Source organism: Hemitrygon akajei, chromosome 1 (assembly GCF_048418815.1).
Source record: "Hemitrygon akajei chromosome 1, sHemAka1.3, whole genome shotgun sequence".
Lineage (NCBI taxonomy): Eukaryota > Metazoa > Chordata > Chondrichthyes > Myliobatiformes > Dasyatidae > Hemitrygon > Hemitrygon akajei.
In genome coordinates, this window is record NC_133124.1 from 1639581 (window position 1) to 1658161 (window position 18581).

General features: G+C 48.6%; 16 non-coding genes across 16 annotated transcripts; all 16 read right to left on the reverse strand.

The window, feature by feature from the left end:
• Positions 1–182: 182 nt before the first annotated feature.
• Positions 183–255, reverse strand: trnaa-agc (transfer RNA alanine (anticodon AGC)). Its single transcript has one exon. It is a non-coding gene; the product is annotated as a tRNA-Ala (tRNA).
• A 1683-nt stretch (positions 256–1938) lies between these two features.
• Positions 1939–2024, reverse strand: trnay-gua (transfer RNA tyrosine (anticodon GUA)). The gene is given in 2 exon segments: positions 1939–1974; positions 1988–2024. It is a non-coding gene; the product is annotated as a tRNA-Tyr (tRNA).
• A 482-nt stretch (positions 2025–2506) lies between these two features.
• trnaa-cgc (transfer RNA alanine (anticodon CGC)) lies at positions 2507–2579 on the reverse strand. Its single transcript has one exon. It is a non-coding gene; the product is annotated as a tRNA-Ala (tRNA).
• Positions 2580–4262: 1683 nt separating this feature from the next.
• trnay-gua (transfer RNA tyrosine (anticodon GUA)) lies at positions 4263–4348 on the reverse strand. Its single transcript is given in 2 exon segments — positions 4263–4298; positions 4312–4348. It is a non-coding gene; the product is annotated as a tRNA-Tyr (tRNA).
• A 482-nt stretch (positions 4349–4830) lies between these two features.
• Positions 4831–4903, reverse strand: trnaa-agc (transfer RNA alanine (anticodon AGC)). Its single transcript has one exon. It is a non-coding gene; the product is annotated as a tRNA-Ala (tRNA).
• A 1683-nt stretch (positions 4904–6586) lies between these two features.
• trnay-gua (transfer RNA tyrosine (anticodon GUA)) lies at positions 6587–6672 on the reverse strand. Its single transcript is given in 2 exon segments — positions 6587–6622; positions 6636–6672. It is a non-coding gene; the product is annotated as a tRNA-Tyr (tRNA).
• A 482-nt stretch (positions 6673–7154) lies between these two features.
• trnaa-agc (transfer RNA alanine (anticodon AGC)) lies at positions 7155–7227 on the reverse strand. The gene has a single exon. It is a non-coding gene; the product is annotated as a tRNA-Ala (tRNA).
• A 1683-nt stretch (positions 7228–8910) lies between these two features.
• trnay-gua (transfer RNA tyrosine (anticodon GUA)) lies at positions 8911–8996 on the reverse strand. Its single transcript is given in 2 exon segments — positions 8911–8946; positions 8960–8996. It is a non-coding gene; the product is annotated as a tRNA-Tyr (tRNA).
• Positions 8997–9478: 482 nt separating this feature from the next.
• Positions 9479–9551, reverse strand: trnaa-agc (transfer RNA alanine (anticodon AGC)). Its single transcript has one exon. It is a non-coding gene; the product is annotated as a tRNA-Ala (tRNA).
• A 1683-nt stretch (positions 9552–11234) lies between these two features.
• On the reverse strand, positions 11235–11320 carry trnay-gua (transfer RNA tyrosine (anticodon GUA)). Its single transcript is given in 2 exon segments — positions 11235–11270; positions 11284–11320. It is a non-coding gene; the product is annotated as a tRNA-Tyr (tRNA).
• Positions 11321–11802: 482 nt separating this feature from the next.
• trnaa-agc (transfer RNA alanine (anticodon AGC)) lies at positions 11803–11875 on the reverse strand. The gene has a single exon. It is a non-coding gene; the product is annotated as a tRNA-Ala (tRNA).
• Positions 11876–13558: 1683 nt separating this feature from the next.
• Positions 13559–13644, reverse strand: trnay-gua (transfer RNA tyrosine (anticodon GUA)). The gene is given in 2 exon segments: positions 13559–13594; positions 13608–13644. It is a non-coding gene; the product is annotated as a tRNA-Tyr (tRNA).
• A 482-nt stretch (positions 13645–14126) lies between these two features.
• trnaa-cgc (transfer RNA alanine (anticodon CGC)) lies at positions 14127–14199 on the reverse strand. Its single transcript has one exon. It is a non-coding gene; the product is annotated as a tRNA-Ala (tRNA).
• Positions 14200–15882: 1683 nt separating this feature from the next.
• trnay-gua (transfer RNA tyrosine (anticodon GUA)) lies at positions 15883–15968 on the reverse strand. The gene is given in 2 exon segments: positions 15883–15918; positions 15932–15968. It is a non-coding gene; the product is annotated as a tRNA-Tyr (tRNA).
• Positions 15969–16450: 482 nt separating this feature from the next.
• On the reverse strand, positions 16451–16523 carry trnaa-agc (transfer RNA alanine (anticodon AGC)). The gene has a single exon. It is a non-coding gene; the product is annotated as a tRNA-Ala (tRNA).
• Positions 16524–18206: 1683 nt separating this feature from the next.
• trnay-gua (transfer RNA tyrosine (anticodon GUA)) lies at positions 18207–18292 on the reverse strand. The gene is given in 2 exon segments: positions 18207–18242; positions 18256–18292. It is a non-coding gene; the product is annotated as a tRNA-Tyr (tRNA).
• Positions 18293–18581: the final 289 nt, after the last annotated feature.

Here is an 18581-nt window from a genome sequence, read left to right on the forward strand (position 1 = left end):
GAAACACCAGCTGCCAGCTAGCCTTTCCTCCTATCTGCTTTCAACGCAGCAAACCTACCACATTTTCTCCCTGCCCTTCGACAGCGACACTTTGCGCACCATGTTCGCCAGCCGCATCTTTTGTGCATTCCAAGCTTCGCAGGCACTTGATGAGACGAATTCCTCTGAATACAAAATGTCCATGGAGAATGCGAGCATCGATCTCGCTACCTCTCGCATGCTAAGCGAGCGCTCTACCATTTGAGCTAATTCCCCAGCACATCCCGCTAACATACTATAATTTGCTCACGCCGACAAACACCATTGCATGCCTGCCACTGTTCAGCGATACACAATCAGCAGCTCAGAGACACACAATCACTCACACATTAACCGACCAATCTCACACACGTAATCACGCTCGCTGCCACTGTCCATTTGCATGACCTCAATCTGCAATTCATTATCCACCATGAAACCAATTATCCTTCCTTCTCGTTTTATAACTGATTGTTATAGCAGATTCCACTGATCGTTCCACTTCGATGTAGCGACTAACATTCACTTTACCATCGCTTCCTCACAGAGCCACCGACGCGTACAGTGTAATCTGCCGCTTGCCTGAACATCAAATCTAACACCACAAAAACTAGATAGCACCAACAACAACACACATAGCAAACGTTCAGCATTCACCTATACTGCATCACTACGCCCCGGCGGTTCCCAATATGTCACAAGCAGAACTTCTTCATAAAATAAGGAGATTAAGAAAGGGTAGGCCATTTAGAACATAGTTGAAGAAAATCTTTTTTACCCCGAGAGCTGTGGGTCTATCGAATGCTCCGTCTCAGAAGGCAGTGGAGGCCAGTTCTCTCGATTGAAAGAGTTAGATAGGGCTCCTAAAGATACCAGAGTCAAGGGATATGGGCAGAAGGCAGGGACGGGGTGCTGATTGTGGATGACCAGCCATGGTCAGACAGAATGGCGGTGCAGGCACGATGGGCGGAATGGCCTACTCCTGCACCTACTGTCTACTGTCCATTCAGATGGCGGCGTCATCCACTTCTGACAGATTGTACAACTCCACCTTCAACTGAGCATTCTGCTGGAAATCTACACTGCCGTCAAAGAGATCTTTCTCGTATCACCCATTGCCGCCTATTTCTATGCAGCATTCTCGGACATTTCTGGAAAACTGCAGCCAGATGTCCAGTCAGCTGAAAAGCGCAATGACTCAAGTCGATCATTACTGGAGCGTTTGCCTTTGTCCTGGACGGATGATGCGCAAGAGAACACAGTGCGTACATAACCACAACGCAAACCTGTTCCAAGAGTTCCCTTGTGCAAAGAGCCATAACGTCTTCATCCGGTCCCTTAATGTACAGCTACCTCTTCTATTTCGCAGCTCACACATCAATCCTCTTGGAGAAAAATGAACAATTTTCCTCCGACTTGTGTCACCACACAAATGGGCAGACGTGCCCCTCACCTGATATACGAAAAGTACAACAGGCCGACAACACTACCGCTAGTTAGCTTCGCTTAATACGGTGCCCTCCAACGATGTGCCGAAATTCAGATTCTGGCATCCCTTGCTCTGCCGCTTTGGAATGGCTGAAGCTAAAGTGACCGCAAAAAGTCTTCCAACGAAGAGGTCACCGATGTTCCCCCTGGGCCTTTGAGTCAGTCTCTTCCTCTATACACTTGCTACGAAGGGCAGATTTCGATCTTTCTATTACTCAGGGAGCGGTGAGAGCTGTGCTACTGTCAGGGCAGCCTGCGTGAGGAAACAGCGTTCTGAAAAGTGAGCGAGTGAACAGCTGGCATTGCCTATTATATGCTCAAATGCCTGTTTCTTCTGTCCCGTCAAGAGTCGTAGCGAATGCATTCTTGTGCGCACCAGCGAAAAGCTCTGTGGTATGCAATTGATGATGGGCGCAGTAAAAGAAGACCTGATCCTTCGAGCCGGAATCGAACCAGCGACCTAAGGATGACTCCATTTCCTCTACAGTCCTCCGCTCTACCAACTGAGCTATCGAAGGAAAAGCGACACTCATTATGCAGAATTCAGCCTGGCATCTGTCGAGCGATGGCAAAACCCGGCCTATGGCAACTATCTCGTCCTTCCAGCACTGGGGGCCACAGGTCACGGGATGATACATATCTCCGCGCTTCTGACATTTCTACGTACACTACGATACCAACACAGCTCTTTCATCGTCCTTGACCGTTCAAATAAAAGGTGACTCAGCTTTCTCTTTTCACCCAGTAACCAGGGCAATGTCCTTATAACCACTCACCTGATTTATGCCTGAATCGTCGTCTGCAGCTCATGCATTACTGAAACACCAGCTGCCAGCTAGCCTTTCCTCCTATCTGCTTTCAACGCAGCAAACCTACCACATTTTCTCCCTGCCCTTCGACAGCGACACTTTGCGCACCATGTTCGCCAGCCGCATCTTTTGTGCATTCCAAGCTTCGCAGGCACTTGATGAGACGAATTCCTCTGAATACAAAATGTCCATGGAGAATGCGAGCATCGATCTCGCTACCTCTCGCATGCGAAGCGAGCGCTCTACCATTTGAGCTAATTCCCCAGCACATCCCGCTAACATACTATAATTTGCTCACGCCGACAAACACCATTGCATGCCTGCCACTGTTCAGCGATACACAATCAGCAGCTCAGAGACACACAATCACTCACACATTAACCGACCAATCTCACACACGTAATCACGCTCGCTGCCACTGTCCATTTGCATGACCTCAATCTGCAATTCATTATCCACCATGAAACCAATTATCCTTCCTTCTCGTTTTATAACTGATTGTTATAGCAGATTCCACTGATCGTTCCACTTCGATGTAGCGACTAACATTCACTTTACCAACGCTTCCTCACAGAGCCACCGACGCGTACAGTGTAATCTGCCGCTTGCCTGAACATCAAATCTAACACCACAAAAACTAGATAGCACCAACAACAACACACATAGCAAACGTTCAGCATTCACCTATACTGCATCACTACGCCCCGGCGGTTCCCAATATGTCACAAGCAGAACTTCTTCATAAAATAAGGAGATTAAGAAAGGGTAGGCCATGTAGAACATAGTTGAAGAAAATCTTTTTTACCCCGAGAGCTGTGGGTCTATCGAATGCTCCGTCTCAGAAGGCAGTGGAGGCCAGTTCTCTCGATTGAAAGAGTTAGATAGGGCTCCTAAAGATAGCAGAGTCAAGGGATATGGGCAGAAGGCAGGGACGGGGTGCTGATTGTGGATGATCAGCCATGGTCAGACAGAATGGCGGTGCAGGCACGATGGGCGGAATGGCCTACTCCTGCACCTACTGTCTACTGTCCATTCAGATGGCGGCGTCATCCACTTCTGACAGATTGTACAACTCCACCTTCAACTGAGCATTCTGCTGTAAATCTACACGGCCGTCAAAGAGATCTTTCTCGTATCACCCATTGCCGCCTATTTCTATGCAGCATTCTCGGACGTTTCTGGAACACTGCAGCCAGATGTCCAGTCAGCTGAAAAGCGCAATGACTCAAGTCGATCATTACTGGAGCGTTTGCCTTTGTCCTGGACGGATGATGCGCAAGAGAACACAGTGCGTACATAACCACAACGCAAACCTGTTCCAAGAGTTCCCTTGTGCAAAGAGCCATAACGTCTTCATCCGGTCCCTTAATGTACAGCTACCTCTTCTATTTCGCAGCTCACACATCAATCCTCTTGGAGAAAAATGAACAATTTTCTTCCGACTTGTGCCACCACACAAATGGGCAGACGTGCCCCTCACCTGATATACGAAAAGTACAACAGGCCGACAACACTACCGCTAGTTAGCTTCGCTTAATACGGTGCCCTCCAACGATGTGCCGAAATTCAGATTCTGGCATCCCTTGCTCTGCCGCTTTGGAATGGCTGAAGCTAAAGTGACCGCAAAAAGTCTTCCAACGAAGAGGTCACCGATGTTCCCCCTGGGCCTTTGAGTCAGTCTCTTCCTCTATACACTTGCTACGAAGGGCAGATTTCGATCTTTCTATTACTCAGGGAGCGGTGAGAGCTGTGCTCCTGTCAGGGCAGCCTGCGTGAGGAAACAGCGTTCTGAAAAGTGAGCGAGTGAACAGCTGGCATTGCCTATTATATGCTCAAATGCCTGTTTCTTCTGTCCCGTCAAGAGTCGTAGCGAATGCATTCTTGTGCGCACCAGCGAAAAGCTCTGTGGTATGCAATTGATGATGGGCGCAGTAAAAGAAGACCTGATCCTTCGAGCCGGAATCGAACCAGCGACCTAAGGATGACTCCATTTCCTCTACAGTCCTCCGCTCTACCAACTGAGCTATCGAAGGAAAAGCGACACTCATTATGCAGAATTCAGCCTGGCATCTGTCGAGCGATGGCAAAACCCGGCCTATGGCAACTATCTCGTCCTTCCAGCACTGGGGGCCACAGGTCACGGGATGATACATATCTCCGCGCTTCTGACATTTCTACGTACACTACGATACCAACACAGCTCTTTCATCGTCCTTGACCGTTCAAATAAAAGGTGACTCAGCTTTCTCTTTTCACCCAGTAACCAGGGCAATGTCCTTATAACCACTCACCTGATTTATGCCTGAATCGTCGTCTGCAGCTCATGCATTACTGAAACACCAGCTGCCAGCTAGCCTTTCCTCCTATCTGCTTTCAACGCAGCAAACCTACCACATTTTCTCCCTGCCCTTCGACAGCGACACTTTGCGCACCATGTTCGCCAGCCGCATCTTTTGTGCATTCCAAGCTTCGCAGGCACTTGATGAGACGAATTCCTCTGAATACAAAATGTCCATGGAGAATGCGAGCATCGATCTCGCTACCTCTCGCATGCTAAGCGAGCGCTCTACCATTTGAGCTAATTCCCCAGCACATCCCGCTAACATACTATAATTTGCTCACGCCGACAAACACCATTGCATGCCTGCCACTGTTCAGCGATACACAATCAGCAGCTCAGAGACACACAATCACTCACACATTAACCGACCAATCTCACACACGTAATCACGCTCGCTGCCACTGTCCATTTGCATGACCTCAATCTGCAATTCATTATCCACCATGAAACCAATTATCCTTCCTTCTCGTTTTATAACTGATTGTTATAGCAGATTCCACTGATCGTTCCACTTCGATGTAGCGACTAACATTCACTTTACCATCGCTTCCTCACAGAGCCACCGACGCGTACAGTGTAATCTGCCGCTTGCCTGAACATCAAATCTAACACCACAAAAACTAGATAGCACCAACAACAACACACATAGCAAACGTTCAGCATTCACCTATACTGCATCACTACGCCCCGGCGGTTCCCAATATGTCACAAGCAGAACTTCTTCATAAAATAAGGAGATTAAGAAAGGGTAGGCCATTTAGAACATAGTTGAAGAAAATCTTTTTTACCCCGAGAGCTGTGGGTCTATGGAATGCTCCGTCTCAGAAGGCAGTGGAGGCCAGTTCTCTCGATTGAAAGAGTTAGATAGGGCTCCTAAAGATAGCAGAGTCAAGGGATATGGGCAGAAGGCAGGGACGGGGTGCTGATTGTGGATGACCAGCCATGGTCAGACAGAATGGCGGTGCAGGCACGATGGGCGGAATGGCCTACTCCTGCACCTACTGTCTACTGTCCATTCAGATGGCGGCGTCATCCACTTCTGACAGATTGTACAACTCCACCTTCAACTGAGCATTCTGCTGGAAATCTACACTGCCGTCAAAGAGATCTTTCTCGTATCACCCATTGCCGCCTATTTCTATGCAGCATTCTCGGACATTTCTGGAAAACTGCAGCCAGATGTCCAGTCAGCTGAAAAGCGCAATGACTCAAGTCGATCATTACTGGAGCGTTTGCCTTTGTCCTGGACGGATGATGCGCAAGAGAACACAGTGCGTACATAACCACAACGCAAACCTGTTCCAAGAGTTCCCTTGTGCAAAGAGCCATAACGTCTTCATCCGGTCCCTTAATGTACAGCTACCTCTTCTATTTCGCAGCTCACACATCAATCCTCTTGGAGAAAAATGAACAATTTTCCTCCGACTTGTGTCACCACACAAATGGGCAGACGTGCCCCTCACCTGATATACGAAAAGTACAACAGGCCGACAACACTACCGCTAGTTAGCTTCGCTTAATACGGTGCCCTCCAACGATGTGCCGAAATTCAGATTCTGGCATCCCTTGCTCTGCCGCTTTGGAATGGCTGAAGCTAAAGTGACCGCAAAAAGTCTTCCAACGAAGAGGTCACCGATGTTCCCCCTGGGCCTTTGAGTCAGTCTCTTCCTCTATACACTTGCTACGAAGGGCAGATTTCGATCTTTCTATTACTCAGGGAGCGGTGAGAGCTGTGCTCCTGTCAGGGCAGCCTGCGTGAGGAAACAGCGTTCTGAAAAGTGAGCGAGTGAACAGCTGGCATTGCCTATTATATGCTCAAATGCCTGTTTCTTCTGTCCCGTCAAGAGTCGTAGCGAATGCATTCTTGTGCGCACCAGCGAAAAGCTCTGTGGTATGCAATTGATGATGGGCGCAGTAAAAGAAGACCTGATCCTTCGAGCCGGAATCGAACCAGCGACCTAAGGATGACTCCATTTCCTCTACAGTCCTCCGCTCTACCAACTGAGCTATCGAAGGAAAAGCGACACTCATTATGCAGAATTCAGCCTGGCATCTGTCGAGCGATGGCAAAACCCGGCCTATGGCAACTATCTCGTCCTTCCAGCACTGGGGGCCACAGGTCACGGGATGATACATATCTCCGCGCTTCTGACATTTCTACGTACACTACGATACCAACACAGCTCTTTCATCGTCCTTGACCGTTCAAATAAAAGGTGACTCAGCTTTCTCTTTTCACCCAGTAACCAGGGCAATGTCCTTATAACCACTCACCTGATTTATGCCTGAATCGTCGTCTGCAGCTCATGCATTACTGAAACACCAGCTGCCAGCTAGCCTTTCCTCCTATCTGCTTTCAACGCAGCAAACCTACCACATTTTCTCCCTGCCCTTCGACAGCGACACTTTGCGCACCATGTTCGCCAGCCGCATCTTTTGTGCATTCCAAGCTTCGCAGGCACTTGATGAGACGAATTCCTCTGAATACAAAATGTCCATGGAGAATGCGAGCATCGATCTCGCTACCTCTCGCATGCTAAGCGAGCGCTCTACCATTTGAGCTAATTCCCCAGCACATCCCGCTAACATACTATAATTTGCTCACGCCGACAAACACCATTGCATGCCTGCCACTGTTCAGCGATACACAATCAGCAGCTCAGAGACACACAATCACTCACACATTAACCGACCAATCTCACACACGTAATCACGCTCGCTGCCACTGTCCATTTGCATGACCTCAATCTGCAATTCATTATCCACCATGAAACCAATTATCCTTCCTTCTCGTTTTATAACTGATTGTTATAGCAGATTCCACTGATCGTTCCACTTCGATGTAGCGACTAACATTCACTTTACCATCGCTTCCTCACAGAGCCACCGACGCGTACAGTGTAATCTGCCGCTTGCCTGAACATCAAATCTAACACCACAAAAACTAGATAGCACCAACAACAACACACATAGCAAACGTTCAGCATTCACCTATACTGCATCACTACGCCCCGGCGGTTCCCAATATGTCACAAGCAGAACTTCTTCATAAAATAAGGAGATTAAGAAAGGGTAGGCCATGTAGAACATAGTTGAAGAAAATCTTTTTTACCCCGAGAGCTGTGGGTCTATGGAATGCTCCGTCTCAGAAGGCAGTGGAGGCCAGTTCTCTCGATTGAAAGAGTTAGATAGGGCTCCTAAAGATAGCAGAGTCAAGGGATATGGGCAGAAGGCAGGGACGGGGTGCTGATTGTGGATGATCAGCCATGGTCAGACAGAATGGCGGTGCAGGCACGATGGGCGGAATGGCCTACTCCTGCACCTACTGTCTACTGTCCATTCAGATGGCGGCGTCATCCACTTCTGACAGATTGTACAACTCCACCTTCAACTGAGCATTCTGCTGTAAATCTACACGGCCGTCAAAGAGATCTTTCTCGTATCACCCATTGCCGCCTATTTCTATGCAGCATTCTCGGACGTTTCTGGAACACTGCAGCCAGATGTCCAGTCAGCTGAAAAGCGCAATGACTCAAGTCGATCATTACTGGAGCGTTTGCCTTTGTCCTGGACGGATGATGCGCAAGAGAACACAGTGCGTACATAACCACAACGCAAACCTGTTCCAAGAGTTCCCTTGTGCAAAGAGCCATAACGTCTTCATCCGGTCCCTTAATGTACAGCTACCTCTTCTATTTCGCAGCTCACACATCAATCCTCTTGGAGAAAAATGAACAATTTTCCTCCGACTTGTGTCACCACACAAATGGGCAGACGTGCCCCTCACCTGATATACGAAAAGTACAACAGGCCGACAACACTACCGCTAGTTAGCTTCGCTTAATACGGTGCCCTCCAACGATGTGCCGAAATTCAGATTCTGGCATCCCTTGCTCTGCCGCTTTGGAATGGCTGAAGCTAAAGTGACCGCAAAAAGTCTTCCAACGAAGAGGTCACCGATGTTCCCCCTGGGCCTTTGAGTCAGTCTCTTCCTCTATACACTTGCTACGAAGGGCAGATTTCGATCTTTCTATTACTCAGGGAGCGGTGAGAGCTGTGCTCCTGTCAGGGCAGCCTGCGTGAGGAAACAGCGTTCTGAAAAGTGAGCGAGTGAACAGCTGGCATTGCCTATTATATGCTCAAATGCCTGTTTCTTCTGTCCCGTCAAGAGTCGTAGCGAATGCATTCTTGTGCGCACCAGCGAAAAGCTCTGTGGTATGCAATTGATGATGGGCGCAGTAAAAGAAGACCTGATCCTTCGAGCCGGAATCGAACCAGCGACCTAAGGATGACTCCATTTCCTCTACAGTCCTCCGCTCTACCAACTGAGCTATCGAAGGAAAAGCGACACTCATTATGCAGAATTCAGCCTGGCATCTGTCGAGCGATGGCAAAACCCGGCCTATGGCAACTATCTCGTCCTTCCAGCACTGGGGGCCACAGGTCACGGGATGATACATATCTCCGCGCTTCTGACATTTCTACGTACACTACGATACCAACACAGCTCTTTCATCGTCCTTGACCGTTCAAATAAAAGGTGACTCAGCTTTCTCTTTTCACCCAGTAACCAGGGCAATGTCCTTATAACCACTCACCTGATTTATGCCTGAATCGTCGTCTGCAGCTCATGCATTACTGAAACACCAGCTGCCAGCTAGCCTTTCCTCCTATCTGCTTTCAACGCAGCAAACCTACCACATTTTCTCCCTGCCCTTCGACAGCGACACTTTGCGCACCATGTTCGCCAGCCGCATCTTTTGTGCATTCCAAGCTTCGCAGGCACTTGATGAGACGAATTCCTCTGAATACAAAATGTCCATGGAGAATGCGAGCATCGATCTCGCTACCTCTCGCATGCTAAGCGAGCGCTCTACCATTTGAGCTAATTCCCCAGCACATCCCGCTAACATACTATAATTTGCTCACGCCGACAAACACCATTGCATGCCTGCCACTGTTCAGCGATACACAATCAGCAGCTCAGAGACACACAATCACTCACACATTAACCGACCAATCTCACACACGTAATCACGCTCGCTGCCACTGTCCATTTGCATGACCTCAATCTGCAATTCATTATCCACCATGAAACCAATTATCCTTCCTTCTCGTTTTATAACTGATTGTTATAGCAGATTCCACTGATCGTTCCACTTCGATGTAGCGACTAACATTCACTTTACCAACGCTTCCTCACAGAGCCACCGACGCGTACAGTGTAATCTGCCGCTTGCCTGAACATCAAATCTAACACCACAAAAACTAGATAGCACCAACAACAACACACATAGCAAACGTTCAGCATTCACCTATACTGCATCACTACGCCCCGGCGGTTCCCAATATGTCACAAGCAGAACTTCTTCATAAAATAAGGAGATTAAGAAAGGGTAGGCCATGTAGAACATAGTTGAAGAAAATCTTTTTTACCCCGAGAGCTGTGGGTCTATCGAATGCTCCGTCTCAGAAGGCAGTGGAGGCCAGTTCTCTCGATTGAAAGAGTTAGATAGGGCTCCTAAAGATAGCAGAGTCAAGGGATATGGGCAGAAGGCAGGGACGGGGTGCTGATTGTGGATGATCAGCCATGGTCAGACAGAATGGCGGTGCAGGCACGATGGGCGGAATGGCCTACTCCTGCACCTACTGTCTACTGTCCATTCAGATGGCGGCGTCATCCACTTCTGACAGATTGTACAACTCCACCTTCAACTGAGCATTCTGCTGTAAATCTACACGGCCGTCAAAGAGATCTTTCTCGTATCACCCATTGCCGCCTATTTCTATGCAGCATTCTCGGACGTTTCTGGAACACTGCAGCCAGATGTCCAGTCAGCTGAAAAGCGCAATGACTCAAGTCGATCATTACTGGAGCGTTTGCCTTTGTCCTGGACGGATGATGCGCAAGAGAACACAGTGCGTACATAACCACAACGCAAACCTGTTCCAAGAGTTCCCTTGTGCAAAGAGCCATAACGTCTTCATCCGGTCCCTTAATGTACAGCTACCTCTTCTATTTCGCAGCTCACACATCAATCCTCTTGGAGAAAAATGAACAATTTTCTTCCGACTTGTGCCACCACACAAATGGGCAGACGTGCCCCTCACCTGATATACGAAAAGTACAACAGGCCGACAACACTACCGCTAGTTAGCTTCGCTTAATACGGTGCCCTCCAACGATGTGCCGAAATTCAGATTCTGGCATCCCTTGCTCTGCCGCTTTGGAATGGCTGAAGCTAAAGTGACCGCAAAAAGTCTTCCAACGAAGAGGTCACCGATGTTCCCCCTGGGCCTTTGAGTCAGTCTCTTCCTCTATACACTTGCTACGAAGGGCAGATTTCGATCTTTCTATTACTCAGGGAGCGGTGAGAGCTGTGCTCCTGTCAGGGCAGCCTGCGTGAGGAAACAGCGTTCTGAAAAGTGAGCGAGTGAACAGCTGGCATTGCCTATTATATGCTCAAATGCCTGTTTCTTCTGTCCCGTCAAGAGTCGTAGCGAATGCATTCTTGTGCGCACCAGCGAAAAGCTCTGTGGTATGCAATTGATGATGGGCGCAGTAAAAGAAGACCTGATCCTTCGAGCCGGAATCGAACCAGCGACCTAAGGATGACTCCATTTCCTCTACAGTCCTCCGCTCTACCAACTGAGCTATCGAAGGAAAAGCGACACTCATTATGCAGAATTCAGCCTGGCATCTGTCGAGCGATGGCAAAACCCGGCCTATGGCAACTATCTCGTCCTTCCAGCACTGGGGGCCACAGGTCACGGGATGATACATATCTCCGCGCTTCTGACATTTCTACGTACACTACGATACCAACACAGCTCTTTCATCGTCCTTGACCGTTCAAATAAAAGGTGACTCAGCTTTCTCTTTTCACCCAGTAACCAGGGCAATGTCCTTATAACCACTCACCTGATTTATGCCTGAATCGTCGTCTGCAGCTCATGCATTACTGAAACACCAGCTGCCAGCTAGCCTTTCCTCCTATCTGCTTTCAACGCAGCAAACCTACCACATTTTCTCCCTGCCCTTCGACAGCGACACTTTGCGCACCATGTTCGCCAGCCGCATCTTTTGTGCATTCCAAGCTTCGCAGGCACTTGATGAGACGAATTCCTCTGAATACAAAATGTCCATGGAGAATGCGAGCATCGATCTCGCTACCTCTCGCATGCTAAGCGAGCGCTCTACCATTTGAGCTAATTCCCCAGCACATCCCGCTAACATACTATAATTTGCTCACGCCGACAAACACCATTGCATGCCTGCCACTGTTCAGCGATACACAATCAGCAGCTCAGAGACACACAATCACTCACACATTAACCGACCAATCTCACACACGTAATCACGCTCGCTGCCACTGTCCATTTGCATGACCTCAATCTGCAATTCATTATCCACCATGAAACCAATTATCCTTCCTTCTCGTTTTATAACTGATTGTTATAGCAGATTCCACTGATCGTTCCACTTCGATGTAGCGACTAACATTCACTTTACCATCGCTTCCTCACAGAGCCACCGACGCGTACAGTGTAATCTGCCGCTTGCCTGAACATCAAATCTAACACCACAAAAACTAGATAGCACCAACAACAACACACATAGCAAACGTTCAGCATTCACCTATACTGCATCACTACGCCCCGGCGGTTCCCAATATGTCACAAGCAGAACTTCTTCATAAAATAAGGAGATTAAGAAAGGGTAGGCCATTTAGAACATAGTTGAAGAAAATCTTTTTTACCCCGAGAGCTGTGGGTCTATCGAATGCTCCGTCTCAGAAGGCAGTGGAGGCCAGTTCTCTCGATTGAAAGAGTTAGATAGGGCTCCTAAAGATACCAGAGTCAAGGGATATGGGCAGAAGGCAGGGACGGGGTGCTGATTGTGGATGACCAGCCATGGTCAGACAGAATGGCGGTGCAGGCACGATGGGCGGAATGGCCTACTCCTGCACCTACTGTCTACTGTCCATTCAGATGGCGGCGTCATCCACTTCTGACAGATTGTACAACTCCACCTTCAACTGAGCATTCTGCTGGAAATCTACACTGCCGTCAAAGAGATCTTTCTCGTATCACCCATTGCCGCCTATTTCTATGCAGCATTCTCGGACATTTCTGGAAAACTGCAGCCAGATGTCCAGTCAGCTGAAAAGCGCAATGACTCAAGTCGATCATTACTGGAGCGTTTGCCTTTGTCCTGGACGGATGATGCGCAAGAGAACACAGTGCGTACATAACCACAACGCAAACCTGTTCCAAGAGTTCCCTTGTGCAAAGAGCCATAACGTCTTCATCCGGTCCCTTAATGTACAGCTACCTCTTCTATTTCGCAGCTCACACATCAATCCTCTTGGAGAAAAATGAACAATTTTCCTCCGACTTGTGTCACCACACAAATGGGCAGACGTGCCCCTCACCTGATATACGAAAAGTACAACAGGCCGACAACACTACCGCTAGTTAGCTTCGCTTAATACGGTGCCCTCCAACGATGTGCCGAAATTCAGATTCTGGCATCCCTTGCTCTGCCGCTTTGGAATGGCTGAAGCTAAAGTGACCGCAAAAAGTCTTCCAACGAAGAGGTCACCGATGTTCCCCCTGGGCCTTTGAGTCAGTCTCTTCCTCTATACACTTGCTACGAAGGGCAGATTTCGATCTTTCTATTACTCAGGGAGCGGTGAGAGCTGTGCTACTGTCAGGGCAGCCTGCGTGAGGAAACAGCGTTCTGAAAAGTGAGCGAGTGAACAGCTGGCATTGCCTATTATATGCTCAAATGCCTGTTTCTTCTGTCCCGTCAAGAGTCGTAGCGAATGCATTCTTGTGCGCACCAGCGAAAAGCTCTGTGGTATGCAATTGATGATGGGCGCAGTAAAAGAAGACCTGATCCTTCGAGCCGGAATCGAACCAGCGACCTAAGGATGACTCCATTTCCTCTACAGTCCTCCGCTCTACCAACTGAGCTATCGAAGGAAAAGCGACACTCATTATGCAGAATTCAGCCTGGCATCTGTCGAGCGATGGCAAAACCCGGCCTATGGCAACTATCTCGTCCTTCCAGCACTGGGGGCCACAGGTCACGGGATGATACATATCTCCGCGCTTCTGACATTTCTACGTACACTACGATACCAACACAGCTCTTTCATCGTCCTTGACCGTTCAAATAAAAGGTGACTCAGCTTTCTCTTTTCACCCAGTAACCAGGGCAATGTCCTTATAACCACTCACCTGATTTATGCCTGAATCGTCGTCTGCAGCTCATGCATTACTGAAACACCAGCTGCCAGCTAGCCTTTCCTCCTATCTGCTTTCAACGCAGCAAACCTACCACATTTTCTCCCTGCCCTTCGACAGCGACACTTTGCGCACCATGTTCGCCAGCCGCATCTTTTGTGCATTCCAAGCTTCGCAGGCACTTGATGAGACGAATTCCTCTGAATACAAAATGTCCATGGAGAATGCGAGCATCGATCTCGCTACCTCTCGCATGCGAAGCGAGCGCTCTACCATTTGAGCTAATTCCCCAGCACATCCCGCTAACATACTATAATTTGCTCACGCCGACAAACACCATTGCATGCCTGCCACTGTTCAGCGATACACAATCAGCAGCTCAGAGACACACAATCACTCACACATTAACCGACCAATCTCACACACGTAATCACGCTCGCTGCCACTGTCCATTTGCATGACCTCAATCTGCAATTCATTATCCACCATGAAACCAATTATCCTTCCTTCTCGTTTTATAACTGATTGTTATAGCAGATTCCACTGATCGTTCCACTTCGATGTAGCGACTAACATTCACTTTACCAACGCTTCCTCACAGAGCCACCGACGCGTACAGTGTAATCTGCCGCTTGCCTGAACATCAAATCTAACACCACAAAAACTAGATAGCACCAACAACAACACACATAGCAAACGTTCAGCATTCACCTATACTGCATCACTACGCCCCGGCGGTTCCCAATATGTCACAAGCAGAACTTCTTCATAAAATAAGGAGATTAAGAAAGGGTAGGCCATGTAGAACATAGTTGAAGAAAATCTTTTTTACCCCGAGAGCTGTGGGTCTATCGAATGCTCCGTCTCAGAAGGCAGTGGAGGCCAGTTCTCTCGATTGAAAGAGTTAGATAGGGCTCCTAAAGATAGCAGAGTCAAGGGATATGGGCAGAAGGCAGGGACGGGGTGCTGATTGTGGATGATCAGCCATGGTCAGACAGAATGGCGGTGCAGGCACGATGGGCGGAATGGCCTACTCCTGCACCTACTGTCTACTGTCCATTCAGATGGCGGCGTCATCCACTTCTGACAGATTGTACAACTCCACCTTCAACTGAGCATTCTGCTGTAAATCTACACGGCCGTCAAAGAGATCTTTCTCGTATCACCCATTGCCGCCTATTTCTATGCAGCATTCTCGGACGTTTCTGGAACACTGCAGCCAGATGTCCAGTCAGCTGAAAAGCGCAATGACTCAAGTCGATCATTACTGGAGCGTTTGCCTTTGTCCTGGACGGATGATGCGCAAGAGAACACAGTGCGTACATAACCACAACGCAAACCTGTTCCAAGAGTTCCCTTGTGCAAAGAGCCATAACGTCTTCATCCGGTCCCTTAATGTACAGCTACCTCTTCTATTTCGCAGCTCACACATCAATCCTCTTGGAGAAAAATGAACAATTTTCTTCCGACTTGTGCCACCACACAAATGGGCAGACGTGCCCCTCACCTGATATACGAAAAGTACAACAGGCCGACAACACTACCGCTAGTTAGCTTCGCTTAATACGGTGCCCTCCAACGATGTGCCGAAATTCAGATTCTGGCATCCCTTGCTCTGCCGCTTTGGAATGGCTGAAGCTAAAGTGACCGCAAAAAGTCTTCCAACGAAGAGGTCACCGATGTTCCCCCTGGGCCTTTGAGTCAGTCTCTTCCTCTATACACTTGCTACGAAGGGCAGATTTCGATCTTTCTATTACTCAGGGAGCGGTGAGAGCTGTGCTCCTGTCAGGGCAGCCTGCGTGAGGAAACAGCGTTCTGAAAAGTGAGCGAGTGAACAGCTGGCATTGCCTATTATATGCTCAAATGCCTGTTTCTTCTGTCCCGTCAAGAGTCGTAGCGAATGCATTCTTGTGCGCACCAGCGAAAAGCTCTGTGGTATGCAATTGATGATGGGCGCAGTAAAAGAAGACCTGATCCTTCGAGCCGGAATCGAACCAGCGACCTAAGGATGACTCCATTTCCTCTACAGTCCTCCGCTCTACCAACTGAGCTATCGAAGGAAAAGCGACACTCATTATGCAGAATTCAGCCTGGCATCTGTCGAGCGATGGCAAAACCCGGCCTATGGCAACTATCTCGTCCTTCCAGCACTGGGGGCCACAGGTCACGGGATGATACATATCTCCGCGCTTCTGACATTTCTACGTACACTACGATACCAACACAGCTCTTTCATCGTCCTTGACCGTTCAAATAAAAGGTGACTCAGCTTTCTCTTTTCACCCAGTAACCAGGGCAATGTCCTTATAACCACTCACCTGATTTATGCCTGAATCGTCGTCTGCAGCTCATGCATTACTGAAACACCAGCTGCCAGCTAGCCTTTCCTCCTATCTGCTTTCAACGCAGCAAACCTACCACATTTTCTCCCTGCCCTTCGACAGCGACACTTTGCGCACCATGTTCGCCAGCCGCATCTTTTGTGCATTCCAAGCTTCGCAGGCACTTGATGAGACGAATTCCTCTGAATACAAAATGTCCATGGAGAATGCGAGCATCGATCTCGCTACCTCTCGCATGCTAAGCGAGCGCTCTACCATTTGAGCTAATTCCCCAGCACATCCCGCTAACATACTATAATTTGCTCACGCCGACAAACACCATTGCATGCCTGCCACTGTTCAGCGATACACAATCAGCAGCTCAGAGACACACAATCACTCACACATTAACCGACCAATCTCACACACGTAATCACGCTCGCTGCCACTGTCCATTTGCATGACCTCAATCTGCAATTCATTATCCACCATGAAACCAATTATCCTTCCTTCTCGTTTTATAACTGATTGTTATAGCAGATTCCACTGATCGTTCCACTTCGATGTAGCGACTAACATTCACTTTACCATCGCTTCCTCACAGAGCCACCGACGCGTACAGTGTAATCTGCCGCTTGCCTGAACATCAAATCTAACACCACAAAAACTAGATAGCACCAACAACAACACACATAGCAAACGTTCAGCATTCACCTATACTGCATCACTACGCCCCGGCGGTTCCCAATATGTCACAAGCAGAACTTCTTCATAAAATAAGGAGATTAAGAAAGGGTAGGCCATTTAGAACATAGTTGAAGAAAATCTTTTTTACCCCGAGAGCTGTGGGTCTATGGAATGCTCCGTCTCAGAAGGCAGTGGAGGCCAGTTCTCTCGATTGAAAGAGTTAGATAGGGCTCCTAAAGATAGCAGAGTCAAGGGATATGGGCAGAAGGCAGGGACGGGGTGCTGATTGTGGATGACCAGCCATGGTCAGACAGAATGGCGGTGCAGGCACGATGGGCGGAATGGCCTACTCCTGCACCTACTGTCTACTGTCCATTCAGATGGCGGCGTCATCCACTTCTGACAGATTGTACAACTCCACCTTCAACTGAGCATTCTGCTGGAAATCTACACTGCCGTCAAAGAGATCTTTCTCGTATCACCCATTGCCGCCTATTTCTATGCAGCATTCTCGGACATTTCTGGAAAACTGCAGCCAGATGTCCAGTCAGCTGAAAAGCGCAATGACTCAAGTCGATCATTACTGGAGCGTTTGCCTTTGTCCTGGACGGATGATGCGCAAGAGAACACAGTGCGTACATAACCACAACGCAAACCTGTTCCAAGAGTTCCCTTGTGCAAAGAGCCATAACGTCTTCATCCGGTCCCTTAATGTACAGCTACCTCTTCTATTTCGCAGCTCACACATCAATCCTCTTGGAGAAAAATGAACAATTTTCCTCCGACTTGTGTCACCACACAAATGGGCAGACGTGCCCCTCACCTGATATACGAAAAGTACAACAGGCCGACAACACTACCGCTAGTTAGCTTCGCTTAATACGGTGCCCTCCAACGATGTGCCGAAATTCAGATTCTGGCATCCCTTGCTCTGCCGCTTTGGAATGGCTGAAGCTAAAGTGACCGCAAAAAGTCTTCCAACGAAGAGGTCACCGATGTTCCCCCTGGGCCTTTGAGTCAGTCTCTTCCTCTATACACTTGCTACGAAGGGCAGATTTCGATCTTTCTATTACTCAGGGAGCGGTGAGAGCTGTGCTACTGTCAGGGCAGCCTGCGTGAGGAAACAGCGTTCTGAAAAGTGAGCGAGTGAACAGCTGGCATTGCCTATTATATGCTCAAATGCCTGTTTCTTCTGTCCCGTCAAGAGTCGTAGCGAATGCATTCTTGTGCGCACCAGCGAAAAGCTCTGTGGTATGCAATTGATGATGGGCGCAGTAAAAGAAGACCTGATCCTTCGAGCCGGAATCGAACCAGCGACCTAAGGATGACTCCATTTCCTCTACAGTCCTCCGCTCTACCAACTGAGCTATCGAAGGAAAAGCGACACTCATTATGCAGAATTCAGCCTGGCATCTGTCGAGCGATGGCAAAACCCGGCCTATGGCAACTATCTCGTCCTTCCAGCACTGGGGGCCACAGGTCACGGGATGATACATATCTCCGCGCTTCTGACATTTCTACGTACACTACGATACCAACACAGCTCTTTCATCGTCCTTGACCGTTCAAATAAAAGGTGACTCAGCTTTCTCTTTTCACCCAGTAACCAGGGCAATGTCCTTATAACCACTCACCTGATTTATGCCTGAATCGTCGTCTGCAGCT